The following is a 14,891-nucleotide window of genomic DNA, read 5'->3' as shown; positions in this document are numbered from 1 at the left end:
CTTATAGTGAAATGCTGAATACAACAGTTGTAGTAGACCTTACATTGAAATGCTGAATGCAACAGGTGTAGTAGACCTTACAGTGAAATGCTGAATACAACAGGTGTAGTAGACCTTAAAGTGAAATGCTGAATATAACAGGTGTAGTAGACCTTACAGTGAAATGCTGACTACAACAGGTGTAGTTGACCTTACAGTGAAATGCTGAATACAGCAGGTGTAGACCTTACAGTGAAATGCTGAATACAACAGGTGTAGTAGACCTTACAGTGAAATGCTGAATATAACAGGTGTAGTAGACCTTACAGTGAAATGCTGACTACAACAGGTGTAGTTGACCTTACAGTGAAATGCTGAATACAGCAGGTGTAGACCTTACAGTGAAATGCTGAATACAACAGGTGTAGTAGACCTTACAGTGAAATGCTGAATACAACAGGTGTAGTAGACCTTACAATGAAATGCTGAATACAACAGGTGTAGTAGACCTTACAGTGAAATGCTGAATACAACAGGTGTAGTAGACCTTACAGTGAAATGCTGAATACAACAGGTGTAGGTAGACCTTACAGTGAAATGCTGAGTACAACAGGTGTAGTAGACCTTACAGTGAAATGCTGAATACAACAGGTGTAGTAGACCTTACAGTGAAATGCTGAATACAACAGGTGTAGTAGACCTTACAGTGAAATGCTGACTACAACAGGTGTAGTTGAGCTTACAGTGAAATGCTGAATACAGCAGGTGTAGACCTTACAGTGAAATGATGAATACAACAGGTGTAGTAGACCTTACAGTGAAATGCTGAATACAACAGGTGTAGTAGACCTTACAGTGAAATGCTGAATACAACAGGTGTAGACCTTACAGTGAAATGCTGAATACAATGGGTGTAGTAGACCTTACAGTGAAATGCTGAATACAACAGGTGTAGTAGACCTTAAAGTGAAATGATGAATACAACAGGTGTAGTAGACCTTACAGTGAAATGCTGAATACAACAGGTGTAGAAGACCTTACATTGAAATGCTGAATACAACAGGTGTAGACCTTACATTGAAATGCTGAATACAACAGGTGTAGTAGACCTTACAGTGAAATGCTGAATACAACAGGTGTAGTTGACCTTACAGTGAAATGCTGAATACAGCAGGTGTAGACCTTACAGTGAAATGCTGAATACAACAGGTGTAGTAGACCTTACAGTGAAATGCTGAATATAACAGGTGTAGTAGACCTTACAGTGAAATGCTGACTACAACAGGTGTAGTTGACCTTACAGTGAAATGCTGAATACAGCAGGTGTAGACCTTACAGTGAAATGCTGAATACAACAGGTGTAGTAGACCTTACAGTGAAATGCTGAATACAACAGGTGTAGTAGACCTTACAGTGAAATGCTGAATACAACAGGTGTAGTAGACCTTACAGTGAAATGCTGAATACAACAGGTGTAGTAGACCTTACAATGAAATGCTGAATACAACAGGTGTAGTAGACCTTACAGTGAAATGCTGAATACAACAGGTGTAGTAGACCTTACAGTGAAATGCTGAATACAACAGGTGTAGTTGACCTTACAGTGAAATGCTGAATACAGCAGGTGTAGACCTTACAGTGAAATGCTGAATACAACAGGTGTAGTAGACCTTACAGTGAAATGCTGAATATAACAGGTGTAGTAGACCTTACAGTGAAATGCTGACTACAACAGGTGTAGTTGACCTTACAGTGAAATGCTGAATACAGCAGGTGTAGACCTTACAGTGAAATGCTGAATACAACAGGTGTAGTAGACCTTACAGTGAAATGCTGAATACAACAGGTGTAGTAGACCTTACAGTGAAATGCTGAATACAACAGGTGTAGTAGACCTTACAGTGAAATGCTGAATACAACAGGTGTAGTAGACCTTACAATGAAATGCTGAATACAACAGGTGTAGTAGACCTTACAGTGAAATGCTGAATACAACAGGTGTAGTAGACCTTACAGTGAAATGCTGAATACAACAGGTGTAGGTAGACCTTACAGTGAAATGCTGAGTACAACAGGTGTAGTAGACCTTACAGTGAAATGCTGAATACAACAGGTGTAGTAGACCTTACAGTGAAATGCTGAATACAACAGGTGTAGTAGACCTTACAGTGAAATGCTGACTACAACAGGTGTAGTTGAGCTTACAGTGAAATGCTGAATACAGCAGGTGTAGACCTTACAGTGAAATGATGAATACAACAGGTGTAGTAGACCTTACAGTGAAATGCTGAATACAACAGGTGTAGTAGACCTTACAGTGAAATGCTGAATACAACAGGTGTAGACCTTACAGTGAAATGCTGAATACAATGGGTGTAGTAGACCTTACAGTGAAATGCTGAATACAACAGGTGTAGTAGACCTTAAAGTGAAATGATGAATACAACAGGTGTAGTAGACCTTACAGTGAAATGCTGAATACAACAGGTGTAGAAGACCTTACATTGAAATGCTGAATACAACAGGTGTAGACCTTACATTGAAATGCTGAATACAACAGGTGTAGTAGACCTTACAGTGAAATGCTGAATACAACAGGTGTAGTTGACCTTACAGTGAAATGCTGAATACAGCAGGTGTAGACCTTACAGTGAAATGCTGAATACAACAGGTGTAGTAGACCTTACAGTGAAATGCTGAATATAACAGGTGTAGTAGACCTTACAGTGAAATGCTGACTACAACAGGTGTAGTTGACCTTACAGTGAAATGCTGAATACAGCAGGTGTAGACCTTACAGTGAAATGCTGAATACAACAGGTGTAGTAGACCTTACAGTGAAATGCTGAATACAACAGGTGTAGTAGACCTTACAGTGAAATGCTGAATACAACAGGTGTAGGTAGACCTTACAGTGAAATGCTGAGTACAACAGGTGTAGTAGACCTTACAGTGAAATGCTGAATACAACAGGTGTAGTAGACCTTACAGTGAAATGCTGAATACAACAGGTGTAGTGGACCTTACAATGAAATGCTGAATACAACAGGTGTAGTAGACCTTACAGTGAAATGCTGAATACAACAGGTGTAGTAGACCTTACAGTGAAATGCTGAATACAACAGGTGTAGTAGACCTTACAGTGAAATGCTGACTACAACAGGTGTAGTTGACCTTACAGTGAAATGCTGAATACAGCAGGTGTAGACCTTACAGTGAAATGCTGAATACAACAGGTGAAGTAGACCTTACAGTGAAATGCTGAATACTACAGGTGTAGTAGACCTTACAGTGAAATGCTGAATACAACAGGTGTAGTAGACCTTACAGTGAAATGCTGACTACAACAGGTGTAGTTGAGCTTACAGTGAAATGCTGAATACAGCAGGTGTAGACCTTACAGTGAAATGATGAATACAACAGGTGTAGTAGACCTTACAGTGAAATGCTGAATACAACAGGTGTAGTAGACCTTACAGTGAAATGCTGAATACAACAGGTGTAGACCTTACAGTGAAATGCTGAATACAATGGGTGTAGTAGACCTTACAGTGAAATGCTGAATACAACAGGTGTAGTAGACCTTAAAGTGAAATGATGAATACAACAGGTGTAGTAGACCTTACAGTGAAATGCTGAATACAACAGGTGTAGAAGACCTTACATTGAAATGCTGAATACAACAGGTGTAGACCTTACATTGAAATGCTGAATACAACAGGTGTAGTAGACCTTACAGTGAAATGCTGAATACAACAGGTGTAGTTGACCTTACAGTGAAATGCTGAATACAGCAGGTGTACACCTTACAGTGAAATGCTGAATACAACAGGTGTAGTAGACCTTACAGTGAAATGCTGAATATAACAGGTGTAGTAGACCTTACAGTGAAATGCTGACTACAACAGGTGTAGTTGACCTTACAGTGAAATGCTGAATACAGCAGGTGTAGACCTTACAGTGAAATGCTGAATACAACAGGTGTAGTAGACCTTACAGTGAAATGCTGAATACAACAGGTGTAGTAGACCTTACAGTGAAATGCTGAATACAACAGGTGTAGGTAGACCTTACAGTGAAATGCTGAGTACAACAGGTGTAGTAGACCTTACAGTGAAATGCTGAATACAACAGGTGTAGTAGACCTTACAGTGAAATGCTGAATACAACAGGTGTAGTGGACCTTACAATGAAATGCTGAATACAACAGGTGTAGTAGACCTTACAGTGAAATGCTGAATACAACAGGTGTAGTAGACCTTACAGTGAAATGCTGAATACAACAGGTGTAGTAGACCTTACAGTGAAATGCTGACTACAACAGGTGTAGTTGACCTTACAGTGAAATGCTGAATACAGCAGGTGTAGACCTTACAGTGAAATGCTGAATACAACAGGTGAAGTAGACCTTACAGTGAAATGCTGAATACTACAGGTGTAGTAGACCTTATAGTGAAATGCTGAATACAACAGGTGTAGTAGACCTTACATTGAAATGCTGAATGCAACAGGTGTAGTAGACCTTACAGTAAAATGCTGAATACAACAGGTGTAGTAGACCTTACAGTGAAATGCTGAATACAACAGGTGAAGTAGACCTTACAGTGAAATGCTGAAAACTACAGGTGTAGTAGACCTTATAGTGAAATGCTGAATACAACAGGTGTAGTAGACCTTACATTGAAATGCTGAATGCAACAGGTGTAGTAGACCTTACAGTGAAATGCTGAATACAACAGGTGTAGTAGACCTTACAGTGAAATGCTGAATACAACAGGTGTAGTAGACCTTACAGTGAAATGCTGAATACAACAGGTGTAGTAGACCTTACAATGAAATGCTGAATACAACAGGTGTAGTAGACCTTACAATGAAATGCTGAATACAACAGGTGTAGTAGACCTTACAGTGAAATGCTGAATACAACAGGTGTAGTAGACCTCAAAGTGAAATGCTGACTACAACAGGTGTAGTAGACCTTACATTGAAATGCTGAATACAACAGGTGTAGGTAGACCTTACAGTGAAATGCTGAATACAACAGGTGTAGTTGACCTTACAGTGAAATGCTGAATACAACAGGTGTAGTAGACCTTACAGTGAAATGCTGACTACAACAGGTGTAGTTGACCTTACAGTGAAATGCTGAATACAGCAGGTGTAGACCTTACAGTGAAATGCTGAATACAACAGGTGAAGTAGACCTTACAGTGAAATGCTGAATACTACAGGTGTAGTAGACCTTATAGTGAAATGCTGAATACAACAGGTGTAGTAGACCTTACATTGAAATGCTGAATGCAACAGGTGTAGTAGACCTTACAGTAAAATGCTGAATACAACAGGTGTAGTAGACCTTACAGTGAAATGCTGAATACAACAGGTGAAGTAGACCTTACAGTGAAATGCTGAAAACTACAGGTGTAGTAGACCTTATAGTGAAATGCTGAATACAACAGGTGTAGTAGACCTTACATTGAAATGCTGAATGCAACAGGTGTAGTAGACCTTACAGTGAAATGCTGAATACAACAGGTGTAGTAGACCTTACAGTGAAATGCTGAATACAACAGGTGTAGTAGACCTTACAGTGAAATGCTGAATACAACAGGTGTAGTAGACCTTACAATGAAATGCTGAATACAACAGGTGTAGTAGACCTTACAATGAAATGCTGAATACAACAGGTGTAGTAGACCTTACAGTGAAATGCTGAATACAACAGGTGTAGTAGACCTCAAAGTGAAATGCTGACTACAACAGGTGTAGTAGACCTTACATTGAAATGCTGAATACAACAGGTGTAGGTAGACCTTACAGTGAAATGCTGAATACAACAGGTGTAGTTGACCTTACAGTGAAATGCTGAATACAACAGGTGTAGCTAGACCTTACAGTGAAATGCTGAATACAACAGGTGTAGTAGACCTTACAGTGAAATGCTGAATACAACAGGTGTAGTAGACCTTACAGTGACATGCTGAATACAACAGGTGTAGTAGACCTTACAGTGAAATGCTGAATACAACAGGTGTAGTAGACCGTACAGTGAAATGCTGAATACAACAGGTGTAGTAGACTTTACAGTGAAATGCTTTACTTACAGGCTCTAACCAATAGTGCAAAAAAGGTATTAGGTGAACAATATGTAAGTAAAGAAATATAAACAACAGTAAAAAGACAGGCTATAAGGAGGCTATATACAGTAGAGAGGTTATATACAGTAGAGAGGCTATATACAGTAGAGAGGCTATATACAGTAGAGAGGCTATATACAGTAGAGAGGCTATATACAGTAGAGAGGCTACATACAGTAGAGAGGCTATATACAGTAGAGAGGCTATATACAGTAGAGAGGCTACATACAGTAGAGAGGCTATATACAGTAGAGAGGCTACATACAGTAGAGAGGCTATATACAGTAGAGAGGCTATATACAGTAGTGAGGTTATATACAGTAGAGAGACTATATACAGTAGAGAGGCTATATACACTAGAGAGGCTATATACAGTAGAGAGGCTATATACAGTAGAGAGGCTACATACAGTAGAGAGGCTATATACAGTAGAGGCTACATACAGTAGAGAGGCTATATACAGTAGACAGGCTATATACAGTAGAGCGGCTATATACAGTAGAGAGGCTATATACAGTAGAGAGGCTATATACAGTAGAGAGGCTACATACAGACACCGGTTAGTCAGGCTGATTGAGGTAGTATTTGCATGTAGATATGGTTAAAGTGACTGTGCAGATATGATGAACAGAGAGTACCAGTAGCGTAAAAGAGGGGTTGGTGGGTGGTGGGTGGCGGGACACAATGCAGATAGCCCGGTTAGACAATGTGCGGGGGCACTGGTTGGTCGGCCCAATATAGGTAGTTATGTACATGAATGTATAGTTAAAGTGACTATGCATATATGATAAACAGAGTAGCAGCAGTGTAAATGAGGGGTTGGGGGGGGCACACAATGCAAATAGTCCAGGTAGCCATTTGATTACCTGTTCAGGAGTCTTTTGGCTTGGGGGTAAAAACTGTTGAGAAGCCTTTTTGTCCTAGACTTGGCATTCTGCTACCGCTTGCCATGCAGTAGTAGAAAGAACAGTCTATGACTGGGGTGGTTGGGGTCTTTGACAATTTTTAGGGCCTTCCTCTGACACCGCCTGGTGTAGAGGTCCTGGATGGCAGGCAGCTTAGCCTCAGTGATCAAATCAAATAAATGTTTTATTTGTCACATGCACATGCTTAGCAGATGTTAATGTGAGTGTAGCGAAATGCTTGTGCTTCTAGTTCCGACAATGCAGTAATAACCAACGAGTAATAACCAACGAGAGGGTAGTGCGTATTGGGCCGTATGCACTACCCTCTGTAGTGCCTGGCGGTCAGAGGCCGAGCAGTTGTCATACCAGGCAGTGAGGCAACCAGTCAGGATGCTCTCGATGTTGCAGCTGTGGAACCTTTTGAGGATCTCAGGACCCATGCCAAATCTTTTTAGTTTCCTGAGGGGGAATAGGATTTGTCGTGCCCTCTTCACGACTGTCTTGGTGTGTTTGGACCATGTTAGTTTGTTGGTGATGTGGACACCAAGGAACTTGAAGCTCTCAACCTGCTCCGCTACAGCCCCGTCGATGAGAATTGGGGCGTGCTCGATCCTCCTTTTCCTGTAGTCCACAGTAATCTCCTTAGTCTTTATGTTGTTATTCTGGCACCACCCTGCCAGGTCTCTGACTTCCTCCCTATAGACTGTCTCGTCGTTGTCGGTGATCAGGCCAACCACTGTTGTGTCGTCTGCAAACTTAAGGATGGTGTTGGAGTCGTGCCTGGCCATGCAGTCGTGGGTGAACAGGGACTGAGCACCCACCCCTGGTGGGCTCCAGTGTTGAGGATCAGCGTGGCAGATGTGTTGCTACCTACCCTCACCACCTGGGGGCGGCCCGTCAGGAAGTCCAGGATCCAGTTGCAGAGGGAGGTGTTTAGTCCCAGGGTCCTTAGCTTAGTGATGTGCTTTGAGGGCACTATGGTGTTGAACGCTGAGCTGTAGTCAATGAACAGCATTCTCACGTAAGTGTTCCTTTTGTCCAGGTGGGAAAGGGCAGTGTGGACTGCAATAGAGATTGCATCATCTGTGGATCTGTAGAAAATGGCGCCGGAAGAAATGGCAGCAGTTTTACAGGCGCCCAACCAGTTGTGCTGTTATGTGTTTTTTGTGTGTTATTTGTAACTTATTTTGTCCATAATGTTTCTGCAACCGTATCTTAGGGCAAAAAAAGAGCGTCTGGAAATCAGGACAGCGATCACTCACCTCAGCTTGGACAAAGATTTTTTTCTTCAACAAACAATAGGCACCCGGTAATACAATATCACGATGTCGTGATTCATGGCTTGGCTAAGATTTGAATAACTGTACTGCTTTGTATATTTTCTGGTAGACTGTAATTTCTGGTCAGAAACTGTTGAGAATGTAATATACAGTCCTATGAGAAGGACCATACAGTTACAGAAGGATTGCTGGCATCAGAATCCCAGGTGCCTGATACTGCCGTTGTGCCCCTGAGCAAGGCACCTTAACAACACTATCAACAAGGCAGGTCCTACAGGCTCTAGTTTTGTCGTACCTGGACTTCTGTTCAGTCTTATGGTCAGGTGCCACAAAAAAGGAAAAAAAAAAAAGGACACAAAATTGCAATTCATTCAGAACAGGGCAGCACGACTGGCCCTTGGATGTACACAGAGAGCTAATATTAATAACATGCACGTCAATCTCTCCTGGCTGAAAGTGGAGGAGAGATTGACTTCATCACTGCTTTTATTGATGAGAGGTACATGTTGAATTCACCGAGTGGTCTGTCTAAACTACTGGCTCACAGCTCGGACACCCATGTGAACCCCACAAGACCTGCCACAAGAGGTCTCTTCACAGTCCCCAAGTACAGAACAGACTATGGGAGGCACACAGTACTACATAGAGCCATGACTACACGGACCTCTATTGCACATCAAGTAAAAAGCAAGCAGTAAAATTAGATTTAAAAAATCGGATAAAAAAACACCTTATGGAACAGCGGGGGCTGTGAAGCAACACAAACATAGGTACAGACACACACACACACACACACGTTAACATACACACTATACACACATGTACATAATGTATTTGTACTGTAAATATGTGGTAGTGATGGAGTAGGGGCACACAGTCTGTGGATGTATGGTAATGTTTTTAAATTGTATAAACTGCCTGACATTTGCTGGACCCCATGAAGAGTAGCTGCTGCCTTGGCAGGAACTAATGAGGATCCATAATAAACACCAGGAAGAGCAGCTGCTGCCTTGGCAGGAAGTAATGGGGATCCATAATAAACACCAGGAAGAGTACCTGCTGCCTTGGCAGGAACTATTGGGGATCTGTAATAAATACAAATACACTATATATAGTGCATTGGGAAAGTTTTCAGATCCCTTGACTTTTTCCAAATGTTGTTATGTTACAGCCTTTTTCTAAAAAGGATTAAATCATGTTTTCCCCCCTCATCAATCTACACACAATACCGCACAATGACAAAGAAAACAGGTTTTAAGAAATGTTTGCCTTAGTACTCAACGTGAAATTTTTAAAAAACACTTCTCCTGTCTTTTTGGCCCTATAACAAAGAACAAACAGCAGAAAAATATACATGATCAAATAATATTAAGGTTAAAGGAAGCGATTCATAAAACCTTCCATAACAAAGCCATCACCTACAGAGAGATGAGAGCCTTGTTATTGAGAAATGCAGACGTAGGCAGACCTGGTTCTCAAGAGAAGACAGGCTATGTGGACACTGCCCTCAAAATTTGGTGGGAATTGAGCTGCACTTCCTAACCTCCTGACAAATGTATGACCATATTAGAGAGACACATTTCCATCAGATTACACAGATCCACAAAGAATTTGAAAACAAACCCAATTTTGATAAACTCCCATATCTACTGGGTGAAATACCATGGTGTGCCATGACAGCATCAAGATTTGTGACCTGTTGTCACAAGAAAAATCTTTCTTTAACCTGTTTCCTCCCTTTTACCTACACTGGTTGAAGTGACATCAATATGGGATCATAGCTTTCACCTGGATTCATCTGGTCAGTCTATGTCATAGAAAGAGCAGGTGTTCTTAATGTTTTGTTTTTCTCAGTGTAGGATTAAGATGGAATCCAACTACAACGGGTCTGACGCTAGTCAGGTGTGGCAGGGCTTGCAGACTATTACGGATTACAAATGGAGACCTAGCCGTGAGTTGCCCAGTGACACAGACTACCCTGATGAGCTAAATGCCTTCTATGCTCGCTCCGAGGTGAACACTGAGCTATATATGAGAGCCCCTGCTGTTCCAGACAACTGTGTCTTGCTCTATGTGGCTGACGTGAGTAAGACTTTTAAACAGGTTATTTTTTACATTTAAGTCATTTAGCAGACGCTCTTATCCAGAGCGACTTACAAATTGGAAAGTTCATACATATTCATCCTGGTCCCCCCGTGGGAATGGTTATCACTCGCAGGGCTTTTGGGCCAGATGGATGAACAGGGCACGTTCTCAGAGCATGCACAGACCAGCTGGCAAGTGTCTTCACGTTTTACTGACTGCCAGGCTCAGACCACTTGGAAAACCCTGTGTGATAGAGTTCTCAAACACTTCTAGTATAATACGTCACATTAGTGTGTTGCTGTTGTTTTTTTATACGTTTGGCATGTGAATTCTTAGCTTGTTTTAGTCTGTGTTTAGCCTAATCTACAGCGCTTTTATTTCTTCGTTTGGATTATCCATACCATTTTACAAGCTCGTGTCACAATTAGCCCCTCTGGCTGGGACTGCTCCAACTTGACCTGAGGCTTGGATCCTACTGGCTAGCAAGCTAACAGTGTTCGTCTAATTGTGTTTTTATTCATAGCTGGGCCTGAATACGAAGCAAGATGATTTACACGCAAGAGGAGGGAGAAAGGGTGAAACTGATCGATGGCCCGGGGGTAAATCTGCGCTAAATTTCGGGAGGAGATTTTTGGGATGTTAGCTCAGCTGCAGCAGCTTGAACCGGTCCGCCACTCGCCTGAAACTCTCCTGCCTCAGGGAGGACTGCACCCTCTTTTTAATGGGTCCACCTCTGTGAGGTATTAGAGGAGCCAAGCCCTCACACAGTATCTGGAACAAAATAAGAATATGTTAGCTCGGTGTTTCAGCTAAAAACACTCAACAATCTTGGAGGGATCTGTTATTCATTGGTGTTGTTGCATTACTGGACAATTGCAATGTAAATAGGCAGCTTACTTAGGTTTACGGTGCAGAATATATTTAATTGTATAATTTATGAGGATGGTGTTACTAAATTAATGAATTGTTGGTAAATCATAACTTTCTACATTTGGAAATTAATATATGTATTTACCTTTATTTTCATATACACTACCATTCAAAAGTTTGGGGTCACTTAAAAAATGTCCTTGTTTTTGGAAGAAAAGCAAATGTTTTGTCGATTAAAATTACATGAAATTGATCAGAAATACAGTGTAGACATTGTTAATGTTGTAAATGACTATTGTAGATGGAAATAGGTTATTTTTTATGGAATATCTACATAGGCGAACTGAGGCCTATTATCTGCAACGATCACTCCTGTGATGGCATGTTGTGTTAGCTAATCCAAGTTTATAGTTTTAAAAGGCTAATTGATCATTAGAAAACACTTTTGTAATTATGTTAGCACAGCTGAAAAACTGTTGTGTTGATTAAAGAAGAAATAAAACTGGCCTTCTTTAGACTAGTTGAGTATCTGGAGCATCAGCATTTGTGGGATGGATTACAGGCTCAAAATGGCCAGAAACAAAGAACTTTCTTCTGAAACTCGTCAGTCTTTTCTTGTTCTGAGAAATGAAGGCTGTTCCATGCGAGAAATTGCCAAGAAACTGAGGGGTATGCTCTGTGTCTTCTGTCAGAACAGGAGATGTGTTGTTAGAACTAGCAGGTTGTTGATGTGATTCTAGTCTGTCAGAACAGGAGATGTGTTGTTGATGTGATTCTAGTCTGTCAGAGCAGGAGATGTGTTGTTGATGTGATTCTAGTCTGTCAGAACAGGAGATGTGTTGTTGATGTGATTCTAGTCTGTCAGAACAGGAGATGTGTTGTTGATGTGATTCTAGTCTGTCAGAACAGGAGATGTGTTGTTGATGTGATTCTAGACTGTCAGAACAGGAGATGTGTTGTTGATGTGATTCTAGTCTGTCAGAACAGGAGATGTGTTGTTGATGTGATTCTAGTCTTTCAGAACAGGAGATGTGTTGTTGATGTGATTCTAGTCTGTCAGAACAGGAGATGTGTTGTTGATGTGATTCTAGTCTGTCAGAACAGGAGATGTGTTGTTGATGTGATTCTAGTCTTTCAGAACAGGAGATGTGTTGTTGATGTGATTCTAGTCTGTCAGAACAGGAGATGTGTTGTTGATGTGATTCTAGTCTGTCAGAACAGGAGATGTGTTGTTTGAACTAGCAGGTTGTTGATGTGATTCTAGTCTGTCAGAACAGGAGATGTGTTGTTGATGTGATTCTAGTCTGTCAGAACAGGAGATGTGTTGTTGATGTGATTCTAGTCTGTCAGAACAGGAGATGTGTTGTTGATGTGATTCTAGTCTGTCAGAACAGGAGATGTGTTGTTGATGTGGTTCTAGTCTGTCAGAACAGGAGATGTGTTGTTGATGTGATTCTAGTCTGGCAGAACAGGAGATGTGTTGTTGATGTGATTCTAGTCTGTCAGAGCAGGAGATGTGTTGTTGATGTGATTCTAGTCTGTCAGAGCAGGAGATGTGTTGTTGATGTGATTCTAGTCTGTCAGAACAGGAGATGTGTTGTTGATGTGATTCTAGTCTGTCAGAACAGGAGATGTGTTGTTGATGTGATTCTAGTCTTTCAGAGCAGGAGATGTGTTGTTGATGTGATTCTAGTCTGTCAGAACAGGAGATGTGTTGTTGATGTGATTCTAGTCTGTCAGAACAGGAGATGTGTTGTTTGAACTAGCAGGTTGATGTGATTCTAGTCTGCCAGAACAGGAGATGTGTTGTTGATGTGGTTCTAGTCTGTCAGAACAGGAGATGTGTTGTTGATGTGATTCTAGTCTGTCAGAACAGGAGATGTGTTGTTGATGTGGTTCTAGTCTGTCAGAACAGGAGATGTGTTGTTGATGTGATTCTAGTCTGTCAGAACAGGAGATGTGTTGTTGATGTGATTCTAGTCTGTCAGAGCAGGAGATGTGTTGTTGATGTGATTCTAGTCTGTCAGAGCAGGAGATGTGTTGTTGATGTGATTCTAGTCTGTCAGAACAGGAGATGTGTTGTTGATGTGATTCTAGTCTGTCAGAGCAGGAGATGTGTTGTTGATGTGATTCTAGTCTGTCAGAACAGGAGATGTGTTGTTGATGTGATTCTAGTCTGTCAGAACAGGAGATGTGTTGTTGATGTGATTCTAGTCTGTCAGAACAGGAGATGTGTTGTTGATGTGATTCTAGTCTGGCAGAACAGGAGATGTGTTGTTGATGTGATTCTAGTCTGTCAGAACAGGAGATGTGTTGTTGATGTGATTCTAGTCTGTCAGAACAGGAGATGTGTTGTTAGAACTAGCAGGTAGTTGATGTGATTCTAGTCTGTCAGAGCAGGAGATGTGTTGTTGATGTGATTCTAGTCTGTCAGAACAGGAGATGTGTTGTTGATGTGACTCTAGTCTGTCAGAACAGGAGATGTGTTGTTGATGTGATTCTAGTCTGTCAGAACAGGAGATGTGTTGTTGATGTGATTCTAGTCTGGCAGAACAGGAGATGTGTTGTTGATGTGATTCTAGTCTGTCAGAGCAGGAGATGTGTTGTTGATGTGATTCTAGTCTGTCAGAACAGGAGATGTGTTGTTGATGTGATTCTAGTCTGTCAGAACAGGAGATGTGTTGTTGATGTGATTCTAGTCTGTCAGAACAGGAGATGTGTTGTTGATGTGATTCTAGTCTGTCAGAACAGGAGATGTGTTGTTGATGTGATTCTAGTCTGTCAGAACAGGAGATGTGTTGTTGATGTGACTCTAGTCTGTCAGAACAGGAGATGTGTTGTTGATGTGATTCTAGTCTGGCAGAACAGGAGATGTGTTGTTGATGTGATTCTAGTCTGTCAGAACAGGAGATGTGTTGTTGATGTGATTCTAGTCTGTCAGAACAGGAGATGTGTTGTTGATGTGATTCTAGTCTGTCAGAACAGGAGATGTGTTGTTGATGTGATTCTAGTCTGTCAGAACAGGAGATGTGTTGTTGATGTGATTCTAGTCTGTCAGAGCAGGAGATGTGTTGTTGATGTGATTCTAGTCTGTCAGAACAGGAGATGTGTTGTTGATGTGATTCTAGTCTGTCAGAACAGGAGATGTGTTGTTGATGTGATTCTAGTCTGTCAGAACAGGAGATGTGTTGTTGATGTGATTCTAGTCTGTCAGAACAGGAGATGTGTTGTTGATGTGATTCTAGTCTGTCAGAACAGGAGATGTGTTGTTGATGTGATTCTAGTCTGTCAGAACAGGAGATGTGTTGTTGATGTGATTCTAGTCTGTCAGAACAGGAGATGTGTTGTTGATGTGATTCTAGTCTGTCAGAACAGGAGATGTGTTGTTGATGTGATTCTAGTCTGTCAGAACAGGAGATGTGTTGTTGATGTGATTCTAGTCTGTCAGAACAGGAGATGTGTTGTTGATGTGATTCTAGTCTGTCAGAACAGGAGATGTGTTGTTGATGTGATTCTAGTCTGTCAGAGCAGGAGATGTGTTGTTGATGTGATTCTAGTCTGTCTGTCACGCCCTGGCCTTATTATTCTTTGTTTTCTTTATTATTTTAGTTAGGTCAGGGTGTGACATGGGGAAT

This window comes from Salvelinus fontinalis, chromosome 11, assembly GCF_029448725.1.
Source record: "Salvelinus fontinalis isolate EN_2023a chromosome 11, ASM2944872v1, whole genome shotgun sequence".
NCBI classification, from domain to species: Eukaryota; Metazoa; Chordata; class Actinopteri; order Salmoniformes; family Salmonidae; genus Salvelinus; species Salvelinus fontinalis.
Note: the sequence above shows the minus strand (reverse complement) of the source record.